Source organism: Balaenoptera musculus, chromosome 4 (assembly GCF_009873245.2).
Source record: "Balaenoptera musculus isolate JJ_BM4_2016_0621 chromosome 4, mBalMus1.pri.v3, whole genome shotgun sequence".
In the NCBI taxonomy this organism is placed as follows: domain Eukaryota; kingdom Metazoa; phylum Chordata; class Mammalia; order Artiodactyla; family Balaenopteridae; genus Balaenoptera; species Balaenoptera musculus.
Genome location: NC_045788.1, coordinates 68528031 through 68540824, shown reverse-complemented (window position 1 = coordinate 68540824; position 12794 = coordinate 68528031).

The following is a 12794-nucleotide window of genomic DNA, read 5'->3' as shown; positions in this document are numbered from 1 at the left end:
GGAGGAAGAGAGAGACGGAGAAGGAAGGGAAGCTTGTGTGTGGTGCTTCATATGTGGTCACTGTCAACCCAGTGAATTCATTGCGTGGAGGTTGTAGGAGATCACACACGTGAAAGCTCCAGAGACAGCCACAGACCGGAGCACTGAGCAATCATGCACTTGAGTCCTGTAGCTAACCAGCAGCAGAGACTTCTCTATATCACTTGTGCCCTCCTTTCCATTGCTCTATCTACCCTTAGGCAGCAGTTATCTAAACTCAGTCTATCCTAGTTCCTGGTAATATTCAATTTATTTCCATTCCCTATATTTGCCAAATAGTCCAGTCCTTGACGTCTTATGTTCACACCGCTCCCAAGTCATCTTTCACTGAAACATCTTTCATCCCTTGCTTTATCTCTTGTTTCATCCCTTAGGCAGCTACTACTCATGCTTCAAGATTCATTTCAAATGACACTCTTTTGTGAAGGATTTTCTGACAGCACATAGGTAGAATATGTTTCTCAGTCTATCCCAAATTCTTAGACATTCTGTATCACGTACCTGTATAACATGTGTATTTGTGCCAACTCAAAGAAGAAGGCATACCGAAGTGAGATCCTTAAGATCAAATGCCTCATAAAACATGTTAACATCATCAACCTGTTTTAAATAAATCATGGAACATGTTTACTTTGTCAACCCCTGTTAAGTCCCAGAAGAGCAAGTCTTTCCATATATCTCTGTTGCTAGGACATAGCCTGGTTTAGTCAGGCTATGTATTAGCTAAATAAATGATTGAAAAAGGGAATCTGAGGATGCACTCTTATTAGGTTTCATATTATATCTTAGGAATATTTCCTCACATAGTGTCTATTAAACTGCAAACTGGTATTTAAAAAGCTTCTGAGTATATAATATCCAAAAATCATTCCATCACAAGAAAAAGCACAGAGAACACTTCTTTAACCTCTTGTACATCTGTACAAGCACACATACACAATGATACATATGCGAAAGCATTCCATTTTAATTATTAATCTCAACGAAGGCTGTGGTTCATTTCCATTGCAACATTAATCACTTCTTATCACAAAGAATGTAATGTTCACACACATGTACACACACTTAAAGCAGGGTGATATTTTACCTATCTGCTTGGGAGGAAAAGCAGAGAAGAGGACATCTTTTGTTAGTAAAGAGTAGCAAGTCTGTGATGATTTATTATATGACTGTATGGTGTAAGCAGCAAGTTACTATCATATGTTTAAAATATTTACTTTCCTCCAACGAGTTGCTTATTCCTTCAGAAATGGCTTAGAAAAAAAGCAATGTGTTTAAGTTGTGTTGACATTACTTTTTTATCTCATATATCTAATATATGGAACATTCCATTAATGCTCAATAAGTTTTGCATGGGAAAGAGGACAGATTATAAGATTTAAAAATGAAAGGTTGGAGCGGGAGAAGCAAGTCACAATCTACTATAGTTCTAAGGCCTTTAGTACATGATTAGAAGGTCCCCAGGATATAAGACTATGAGTATGACTGATTCATGAGTTAATGGAATGTAGATGAAGCTTTCGATAATGGACCAATAAGCTATTGGACACATTAATTCATTGCCACTTTTTCCAGCCACTTTTTTTTTTCCCCAGCCAGGGTATGTTTCTGATGCCACAGTCATCTTTTCCCTCTGTGCCTATTTTGTGGAAAGCAATCACAGAGGAGAGAGCTTTTCCTTCAGCCACACTTCCTTTCCTTTATCTTTTCCTGATTATTCCATTTTAAAAAAATGTCCTAGACCCTTTAAATAAAGAGTAGGAAGTAGAATCAAAGTGCTCCTAGAGAGCATATTTTGTATCACCTTCTGTGTAGTAAAGAATGTGGCTGGGCTTTGTCTCCACTTCCTGGGATGTAATGTCTAAATCTTTGGAATTTCCCAGAATGTCTTTGTTATTCATGGTGAATGCTTTAGGCCACATCTGATAGTTTATACTAACAAGGTGACTCACAGTGGGCCCTTAGATAGTTTATGCTAAGGGGATGACTCAGGATGGGACCTGGCCATGCCAGAAAGACCAGCCATGTGACTAGAGGGTTGGGGCTTTGAGCCATGTGATATCAGCCCAACCTAGATGAGAGGGGGCCTGAAGACTGAGTTCAACTCTGTGGTTAATGATTAAATCAATCATACTTATATAACAAATCCCCAATAGAACCTTTGGACACCAAAGCTCAGGTTGGCATCCCTGGTTAGTAATACTCCAAATATTTTGACAGATCAATGTGCTGGGAAGGTAATGCAACCCTGGGAACAATGGAAGCCTTACATTTAAAACCTTCATAGGCTTACCCTATGCATCTTTCCCTTTGACTCGTTCTGATTTGTATCTTTTTTACTATAATTCAACTGCGAAATTAAGTATAATGTTTCCCTGAGTTCTGTGCATCATTCTAGCATATTATTGAAACTGAGAAGATAGTAGGAGCCCCTAAATCTGTAGCCAGCTGGTTAGAAGCAACGGTGACCCAAATTTATGGCTGCTGTTTGAAGGGAGGGCAGTCTTATGGGGGACTTAACCTGTGAAGTTTGGCGCAAAGCCAGGTGGTTGGTGTCAGAAGTCATTGTATCCACCTTATTTTTCCATAAGGGTAAATTTGAACTCAGGCAGGGTTAGTAATGTTCTCCGTGTCATATTGTATTAGCAGAAAACCTTGGATGAGAGTCAGGTCTCATTTTCCTCTTGCCAGTGTTCTTTGTTATACTATGCTAGATATCAACTCAGATTCCATCTTCATCTCCACAATAGAATCATGATAGAGAAGAATCCAAAGCAAGCAAAGGAATGGGATGCCAATGTGGGCAAATCCAATATTATGATGTCATCTGATAGCAGCTGTATTTCCTATTTACAAAAGGCTGAGAAGGTGCTGGGCCCTTGGCTAAGTACTTTCCAGCCATGATCTTATGCAATACTCACAATTTAAATATCTCCATTTAACAGATGAAAAACTGAGGCTCATGGAATCTAATAACTTGCTTCAGGAAGCAAAGATAATATGTCATGGAGCCAGAGTATTGGGGAGGCAACGTGGGGTCTTGACAAAACAGATTCTGGAGGCAGCCAACTTTGATTCCTTATATTGGCTTGAGCTGAATTGTGAGATGTCTTAGGATTTATTTTCGATCCTTTCTACAGAAAAATATCAGATTTGAAATTAAAAGTATTTCTTTAAAACTAGCTGGGACATGAATGCAAGGCAATCTCTCCCTCCCTTACCTTTTCCCACTTAATTTTTTAATACTTGCATTTAAGAGATGAAGTTTAAGAAATACAACTTACATGAGACTTTATCTTGTCAATTGCTATTTTTTTTTAATAATCAAAGAAAGAACACTCCATTCAAAATAAAAATTTAGACTGAAAGTTATGTGGCCTTGAGCAAATATCTTAACCATTTGATGAGTTAGCTTTTTCTTCTATTAAATGGAGATAATAATGGTATGGGCCTCACAAAGTTGCTGTGAAATATGAACTCCTTAGCACAGTGCCTGGCACATAGCAAGTGCTGACAATAATTATTATTCAGGTTTACATCATCAGTAATCATTATTATTAATAACACTCAAGTGACTCCACTGTTATTGCTTAGTAAAGTACATACTCTTGTTTTGTATCCTTGTTTGGTAGAAGAAAGACTATTAAGAAAGGAATCAAATGATAGAGGACTTAGCATGATACTAAACTAACTGACTCCAAACTAGCTATGTGTCTGAAAAAAGAAAATTCCCTATGTCAGTGTGTCAACTCCAGCAAGAAGCTCTGTCTTCATGAAATCCTTAAAGTCAAATGACTCATGGAACGTGTTAACACCATCGATTCAGTTTAAATAAATTGGAGATGTAGAAATCTTCCCATTAACTTCACCAGCATATGTAGTAAATTGGTGAGATTTGGCTAATAAGAAAAATAATTTTAAATTGGAGCAGATGCAAATTGATAACTTGAGGCAGTAAACATATGTGAAGGAAACATTAAAGTACCGAAGGGGCTGCATTCAAAGGCAGTTACAAGGGAAAACAAAGGAGCCAGGATTCTTCCTCACTAAGGTCAGATCCTCACCGCACTGCTGCTTTACTCAATTCCTTCTGGCATCTACATTGTCATGATTAAGTAGAATAAATGTTTCACACTGAGTTTTGGAGTGTGCAATAGAAAAACAAGGCTGAATTACCAGGAATAGCAAAGAACCACTCTAAATTACTTTGTGTCTCAAGGACACAAGTCTGTGTGCGGAGGTGAAAAGCCAATAAAAGAAAAGCAGACTACTCACACAGCAAACACTAGTTGTGAAATTTAACTTTTTTCAGTTGATAGAAAGAGCTAAAAAGAAGACCTATTCAGGCTTTTAAATAGCCTGATGTCTTTCTTCTTTTAATGATATGTGTGAGTGCTAGATCCTTATTTGTTTATAAAAGCCACAAAGCTATTAGCAGCATAGTGTGGGAAATAAGTATATTTTTTTTAATTAGAAGGCATCCCATTAATTAGAAGATTCATTAGACAGCCAGGTGGTTCAGTGAATCAGCTTATGGTTAATTCAAGAAAGATAATACTGTCACCTAAAATGTGGATACATCTGAGGGTAAACTTTAAAAATAAACAAACAAAATGATCTGGATAATGGGATTCATTAATCATTGGAACTGTGTGTGTGTGTTTGTAGGTGTGTATGGCAAGAGGGTCAAAGCTGTCAGCCTGGGAAGCACATTATTAATATTGAAATTAGTGTGTCAGAACTTGTGTCATAATAAAATATACCTGTAAAAAGTAGCATGGCTACTCCTGGTATAAGATACCACTAAGCACCTTCTCACAACTTGTCACTAAAATATCCATGAAGACAAAAAAAACTGTAAAAATTAAAAATGATTAAAAAACCCAATAGTATAATTGAGGAAGATGCAAATGAATAATAATAGTAATAAATTATCTAAATTTTAGCTTATGGTATATCTTATTTCCTTCTTAAAATACATTGTTCCTCCAAATATTAGTTTAGTCACATTTATTTATCTAGGTAGAAGTTAAACAGCCCAGAATTCAAGTGGGCAATTAGTGTGAAAATAAATGAAGACCATTTAAATGAGAGCAAGCAAAGACTATTTATTCAGGGCTTGCTACAGCAAGGAAGTTAGCTATCATCATTTGTGTTTGGCAGAGACTCAAAGGCAGGCAGAGGAGTGGGAAAGCTTCATAGTGGATGTTGGGCTGCACCCCATAGGCCTGCAAGACCTGTGCTTGCACAGCTTTAAGACCGAAGATAGAGCCCAGAGTCAACAACAGAGGCATCAGTGGTTTAATGGATGGGGGAGCGTACACGTCTGGAGCAAGGTCCTGGAGTGACACCCCACCACGTGCGGTGGACGGGCAGGACAAAGTGGCAGTGTTAGCTGGGGCGGGGGTGGGGGGAAGGGGAGATTACCAGTTATAGGGAAATTGAAGTCAGGTGGGCTCATTGGTTACCAGGGAAACCAGCAGAGGGACACGCCCCTCACCACCCCTTTGATAAGCTATTATTAGCTGGGGCCTGGGGCAAGTACATAGGAAGGTCAGTCATGTGAGTAGGGTGTAGGTGAAGCAGGTCCTGGTTGGGTTGGGGATGTACAGAGATCAAGAGAACAGCCATCTTGAGTGCCCTGACAATACAACAGAAAAAAAGGAAGGCTTCAGGTATGCCCTGATTGGGATGCTGTTGGCATAGGGAAACTGGAGGTGGGCTAACTAGAAGCAGAGTGTCCTATGTGATTGGTTGGGCTACCTATTTGGCTTTCTCTGGTTGATCCTAAATTAGAAGTGGGAGCAAATATTAAGGAAGCTAACAGTTATTAATGAAGTCCTGGCCTTTTTGGCTGATTGTTACCGGGGTTATTGTTTGCCTTCCTGGATTGGTTGCTGTAGTTAGTAGTCGGCCCTCCTTTATCGATTACTGTGGATAATAGGTTGGCTTCTTGGCATGGTTGCACTAGGTTGTGGGTCAGAATTCTATTTTTACACATAGACTGGCCATGATGCATGTGTATATTCAGTCTCTTATAAGTATTGGATTCCAGCAGTGGCATGTGGCAGTTGGGAGGAATGATCCTCGCAAGAAAAGTACCATAGAAGTCAACAGAAATGGGCAGGCCACAGTAGCAATGCTTGCTAGAAATTGTGCTCTTCATATGTTACATCAATTTAGATTAATGAAGAACCAACCCAAAGGAGGTGGAGAAAGTTGCTGCCTCAGTAGTGCAGCGGTACATTGGTTGAAAGCCCGCTTGAGATGCAGAAGCTATATACATTAATCTTTCCTCAGCTAAGTATTTGAGGAAGGTTGCATCACCTCCTAGGTGGACTGAGAGAAATACCAAGGGTTGTCCAGTGACAAAGTCCTGGTCTTTTTTGAACATGAGTCAGGAAAAAAAAAAAAAAAAACCTTTAAAAATCATGATGTTCTTCATAGAAAATTCTAAAGAATAAGAGAGCAAACACAGCATCCAGGAGACCCACAAGAATAACATAAATAAATAAATAAATAAATAAATAAATAAATATATTAAAAAAAAAGAAAGAAAGAAAGTATCAGATCAACGATGTAGGTCACAAACTTGAAACTCTCGTAGAGTGAGAAGGAAAAGGCAACTTTCTGTAAAAGATGAAAGATATTATTGTTATGGCCAGTGAATAAACCAACAGTCTGTAGATAATTGACCATCCTGAGGGAGAGATAGAAGCAAGGAAAGAAGAAAGTTATCAAATAATAGTGATAATAATAATAATATGAAATAATTGCAGCTAACATGTTTTGACTATGCCTCAAACTACATGCTCTGTATTTTATTGGGATTATTAAATTTAATACACACAATGGACCCATAACTAGTCTTATATTAACTCTATTTCACAAATGAAAAAACTGGCCTTAAAAGGGTATACAAATATTCCCCTAGGTTATTAAATAAAGCTTTCCTCATAGAATTTTATTTTTTATAAAGTCAATACAAACATGGAGATATATATATATATATATAAAATATATCCTCTCAAAATAAACATATATATCCTGTCAAAATTTTCGTATTGTTGATTAAAGAAAAATAAGATATGCGTATTCTAGCTTCATTTACTCTCTTTCTCTCTCTCACTCTCTCTCCCCATCCTTCCATCAGTAAACACTTCTAACTTGATTTGTCTCACCACCACAACAAAATAGTCATTAGGAAAGACCTCTATGTATCTCTAACCAACAGCTACTTTCCGGTGTAGTTTTGTTGACCTGTTGCCTATATTTGACACTGTTGATCAACCCTTCTCAAAACTCTCTGTTTCCTTGGATTCTATGGTGCCATACATTTCTGCTTTTCACATGCTATCATCTTTTTTTGAGTCTCTTTTTATTTGGGGGCAGGGGTTGGTGCTCTTTCTTAGCTTAGGCATTTTATCTAAAAGCCTTTTCCATTTTCAATCCCCATCTCTCCCTGTGGGAACTTATTTGGCCTTTGCCATTTATATGCTAATGACTCTCAAGGTTGCCAAATCTCTTCTCTGAGCTCCAGACTCCTATATCTTCTTGGATGTCAATATGCATCTCACACAAAATGGACTTCTAGATTCTTGTCATATTTTCCCACCAAAAGCTTGCATCTCCTTCAGGTTTTCCTGACCCAGGAAATGGCATTGCACCATTAAGTGCAACTGTTTAGGCCAAACATCTTAGAGGCAATATTATCAACTCGCTTTCTCTCACACCAGCATCTAAACTGATGAAATTCTTTCCTCACTATGTTCAAACAACCTAATTAGAACCACATCTCTCCTCCTCCACTGCTACCACTTCATGCTGAGCCACCTGGATTACTGTATTGGTTTCTCAACTGTTCCACCCATTTCTACACTTACAGGATCCTCTCCCATCCTCTTACTATCCACCATTCAGCATCCATAGGAATTATTTTAAAAGATAAATTAGAGCACGTCCCATCCTGATCTCAAGTTTTCAATGGCTTTTCATCACACTTAAATAAAATCCAAAATCCTTGATCTTTTTCCTAAGTATCTCTCTCCCCATCTCCTAGATGCTTCCCATTCTCCATTCCATTCTAGCCATCTTCACATTGCTGACCCACAAATATTCTCACCATGAGGTCCTCAAACTCCCTGTTCCTCTGCCTAGAATATTCATTCCTCAGGTATTTGCCAAGTTCATTCCCACTGCAGTTAGGTCTCTGTTCAAATATCATTTCAAAAACTATAACTTTCTCCCCTAGTATATAAGCTCTATGAAGTCACCAATGATGTCTTTTGTTCACTGGTATATTGTTTAGAACTTCGTGTAAGTTAAATAAAAAATTTTTTTTGATTGGATGCGTGACTGGACCTCAGACTCAACATTTCTACCAACAGGCAACCATCACCTTTTGTCCAGATTTTAAAACTCTCAGTCTTTACCCTATCACACCCTAGTGTGTAGGTAGTTTACTAAATCTTACCACCCTCCACTAAGCCTACTGGAATGTATATATTTTTTTGCATCATCTCTTCAGGAGTCTTCTTCCTTCCTTACTTGGTTGATTTATTCAGTGTATTTATTATGTACCCAGCACCCAGAGTCTCCTATTAAAATGCAAATACTCTAGGTTAGTGACAAAGTAGGCCATGGTGAGTCCTTCCTTTCTAGGAAGGCTTTACACATGAGAGTTTTGTTCAGCTGGGACCTCAGGAAAGTAGGAGCTAGCTATCAGGTCCTGAATACAACCCCATATGGGAAGTAGCTCTCAATTTTTAGTCCATCAGAATCACCTGAAAGATTTTTTTACAACACATATATCTGGGCTGGGATCTCTAACTCCTCTGATACTATAAATCCAGGGTGGGCCCAACAATTTGCATTTCTAACAAGTTTCTAGTAATAATGATGATGCTGGTTCAGGGACATTTTGAGAATAACTGCCCAGGAAGGCATTATTGGGGGAAAAAAAAACTTGAAAAGTAGAAGGAAAATAAGACATCTACCAAAGATAAAGCTCCCCTTGACATATCCACTTTCTTCTGTCTGACACCAAGCTGTATCTGAAGAGAGAGGAACAGAGAGACAGACAGACAGACAGACAGACAGACAGACAGACAATGACGTATTAGAAGACAGGAACTCTAATCTAAGCTTCACTCTAAACTGGTTGTGTGACCTTAAATAAGTCTTTAAACTCTTTGAGCCTCAGATTGTTTTTGTGTAAAGGGACAAACTTTTGTTTCACTCACATTAGTTGTAATAATTAAATAATGTTTCTCTGTAAAAAACCCTGGCACAAATAAAACTCTCAAAAATATGTGCACTATTTTCATTTTATACCTTCCCCAGAGCTTGCACTTTCTATATACACACTCATTATTATTATTTATACTCTGATCTTTTACTTCTAGCCAGAACTAAAAAAGGAGTATCTTAGTGTGTCTATGTCCAAGTATTTATACCATTTCTCTTCCAAACTTGTCATCACTGCGATAATTTTCTTTGTCTTTATTTATAACTTCTCAGGCATGACAAAATACTTCCCAAGAGTTTCCTACATGAAATTTTAAAATGATACCGCATTGCATCTACATGATGTTCTGACCTGGGGACCTATATTTTTGACTGCAGAACTGACTCTGCCATATAGGTAGCTGCATGACTTGGCCAAATCACTTTACTTCTGTGTCTGTTTTACCATCTGAATATTTGGATAATACCTAGTGTTCCAGCATCTCAGAATGTTGGAGATATATCAGTTAAGAATGCTTTTAGCTGTGAGTAATAAACACTGCTGGTCTGGCTTGAATAAACAGGGCTTGATGTTTCTCTTAATTAAAAAAAGAACTGAAAAAAGGCAATCCACAGTAGTATAGGTAATCAACAACGTCATCAAAGATCTAAGTTCCCTTTATCTTCCTGCTCTGTAATCCTTAGTATAGGGAGAGGTTGACAGTTTTTTTCTGTAAAGGAACATATAATAAATATTTTTGGCTTTGTGAGCCATAAGGTCTCTGTTGCCACTACTTAACTTTGCCCTTGTAGTGTGAAAGTAGCCATAGACAATATGTAAATGAATGAGTGTGACTGTGTTCTAATAAAGGTTTATTTACATAAACAGGCGATGGGCCAGATTTAGCTGACAGGTTCTAGTTTACTGACCTATCTGACCTCAGTATGGCTGCTGCACCTCCAGAAATCACATCTATATTCCAGTTAAAAAAAAAAGTGTAACTTCAAGAGGGTTAAATGCAGAAGGTGCATGTCTACCAAGTCTATTCCTCTCCTGGAAGACCCCACTCACTGACTTTCTATCATATGGTATTGGTCAGAACTGCATCTGTGGTGGTCCTTATAGCTGTTCACTAGTATTCAGATTCATTTCTTTCCAAGCACCTTCCCCTCTACCCACCCCCTCCCCCACACTCAGAAATTAAGTGTATAAGTCACTTGTATCATTCAATGAAAGGCACTGCATATAAAAGGACATAGCAAGAATATGTTTCCATATGAGATTGTTTCATGCATTTATTCATGTACCTATTGGATATAAAAAGTGATTACTATGTGCAAATCCTTTGAGAAGCACCATACATACACATGGTATAAGTATAACGTGTTCAAAGAGCTTATGTTCTGATGAGGAAGATAAACGAGAAAACAAATGACCTCAGAATAGTAACTGCTATAAATGAGACATGAATAAGTGTCTCAATCTCTTCTTTTCACTTTTCCAGATGTCTTATCAATATCTCAGGTCTGATCCATACCACTTCTTAAATGAATTAGCATAGTCGCACCCTTATTTCTCTCTCAGGGTCTAGTGTATCTCACCTCCAATATATCCTCCACTTGATTGATAGACAGTTGCAGTGAAAAGCAAAGCTGAACATTTAGTTCCTTGTCTACAAATTCTTTCACAGCTTCCCTATGTGAGGAAATAAATGCCAAGCTCCTTAGCTTAACATACTCTCTCCTAAAATGACCTCTGTCTAGCTCATTAGTAGTATCATCTCTCTTCACTCTAGAAACTTCCTTAGCTCCAGCTTTATCGAACTGGTTGAGCTTTTTAAAAACTGGCAGATTATTTGCCACACTGGGTCTTCATTCACCCTCTTTCCTTCTATGGGGTTAACACATAATTGAACATCATTTTAGCTTAAACATTACCTCTTCAGAAAGACCTTCTTGACAACTCTACCTGCTCCCACTCACACCCTAGTTTCTCTTTATCACATCACCCTGTCATTGCCTTCTTGCTTGTTTCCTTGTGATATAATGTTAGTCTCTCCCAGCAGAATATTCCTCCTTGAGGCAAGGAAATTTTCTTGTTCACTCATTTATCTCCAGAATTTAGTGCAGTTTCTGTTACATAATAGCTATTCCATAAATACAAGTTGAATGAATGAAGTGTGCCCATACAGCAAACAGATTCAAGGGCTCGTTCTACTTCTTCATGACTCAGCTGCACTAGGGAGAGGAAAAATTGAGGGCATTTGACCTTGATCCTAAACCTAATATTTCCAGTAAAACTGTCCTAGCAGGATGTGATGATAGTTTAAATTGAGACAAGGTGCACCCCAAATCCCAAAGCAGACTCCCACATTTTATGATGTTTGACCTATACTCGTGCACACATTTGCTATGTTTCTTGGAGTAAGGCTCTTAATTTCTTGATTTTCAGCTTCTCTCAGGTTAATATTTAAAATTATATTCCTGACTCTTGTTTTCCTATAACAAACTATCCTATATCTTCAAATTAATGTTGTGACTTCACAGTGATAAACATGATAAGGACGTTAAAAAAATCTGGCTTGTTTAATAATTCTTAATAATTTATGTTGGCACTGTTTATTTGGCATGTGATTCATATACTTATTTAATCATTCAATATTTATTTACTTGAGAGGTGCTCTGTTCAAAGCACTAGGAGGCACTAGGAGGAAATATATTCTCTTTCTTCTCTGAAAATGCTCAGCATAAAGTAGGGCATATAAACATGATTAAACACAAATATAATGGATAACAGCATCATGACATTGAAAGAAACCCAGTTGAAACAAGAGGAGAGACACCAGGGTTCTCCTTTCCGGGCTGGGAATTAAATGACTGTGTGGGATTTGGCAAGTAATTCTACCTTTCTGGGCCTTACTTTTTTATTTGTAATAGGGGTTCAAATCATATAAACACTAAGTTAGCTTTCCAATATATACAAGTTATTGAAGTTAGGAAATTAAATTTAAGCAATAAAATGTTTGCCTCTTAATTTGGAAAACACTAAATAAATGATAATTCTCAGTTGGCAAATTTTTTGAAATGCACATTCTAGCAGATATGTGAATTAATTAATCTATTTATTTAAATAGATTTAAAATGTGATCTGAACATACAAGTCTAATTTATAAGAATTTTTATTACAATAGAATTTTTAAAATAGTTTAAAACTGCATAAATCTAAAAAATTAGGAGAGTAGATTAATATTTCATGGTCCATTCCAACCCTTAATTCTATTTTTGGAAACTGTTCAAATCACTTACAAAGTGTTAGATCCTGTTCTGAGTGATGCACATGTACAAGCTAATTTAACTCTTACCACAAATGTGTGAAGAGACATTGTACTCTAACCACACTGCAGATGAGATTATAATTAAATGACTAACTTCATGTCTGACTAAACCATAGTAGAGTCAGGATTTGAATAGAGACAATTTAACTCTGCAGACCAAGCTCTTAAGAACTGTGTTAAGCTTGTTCTGCCATG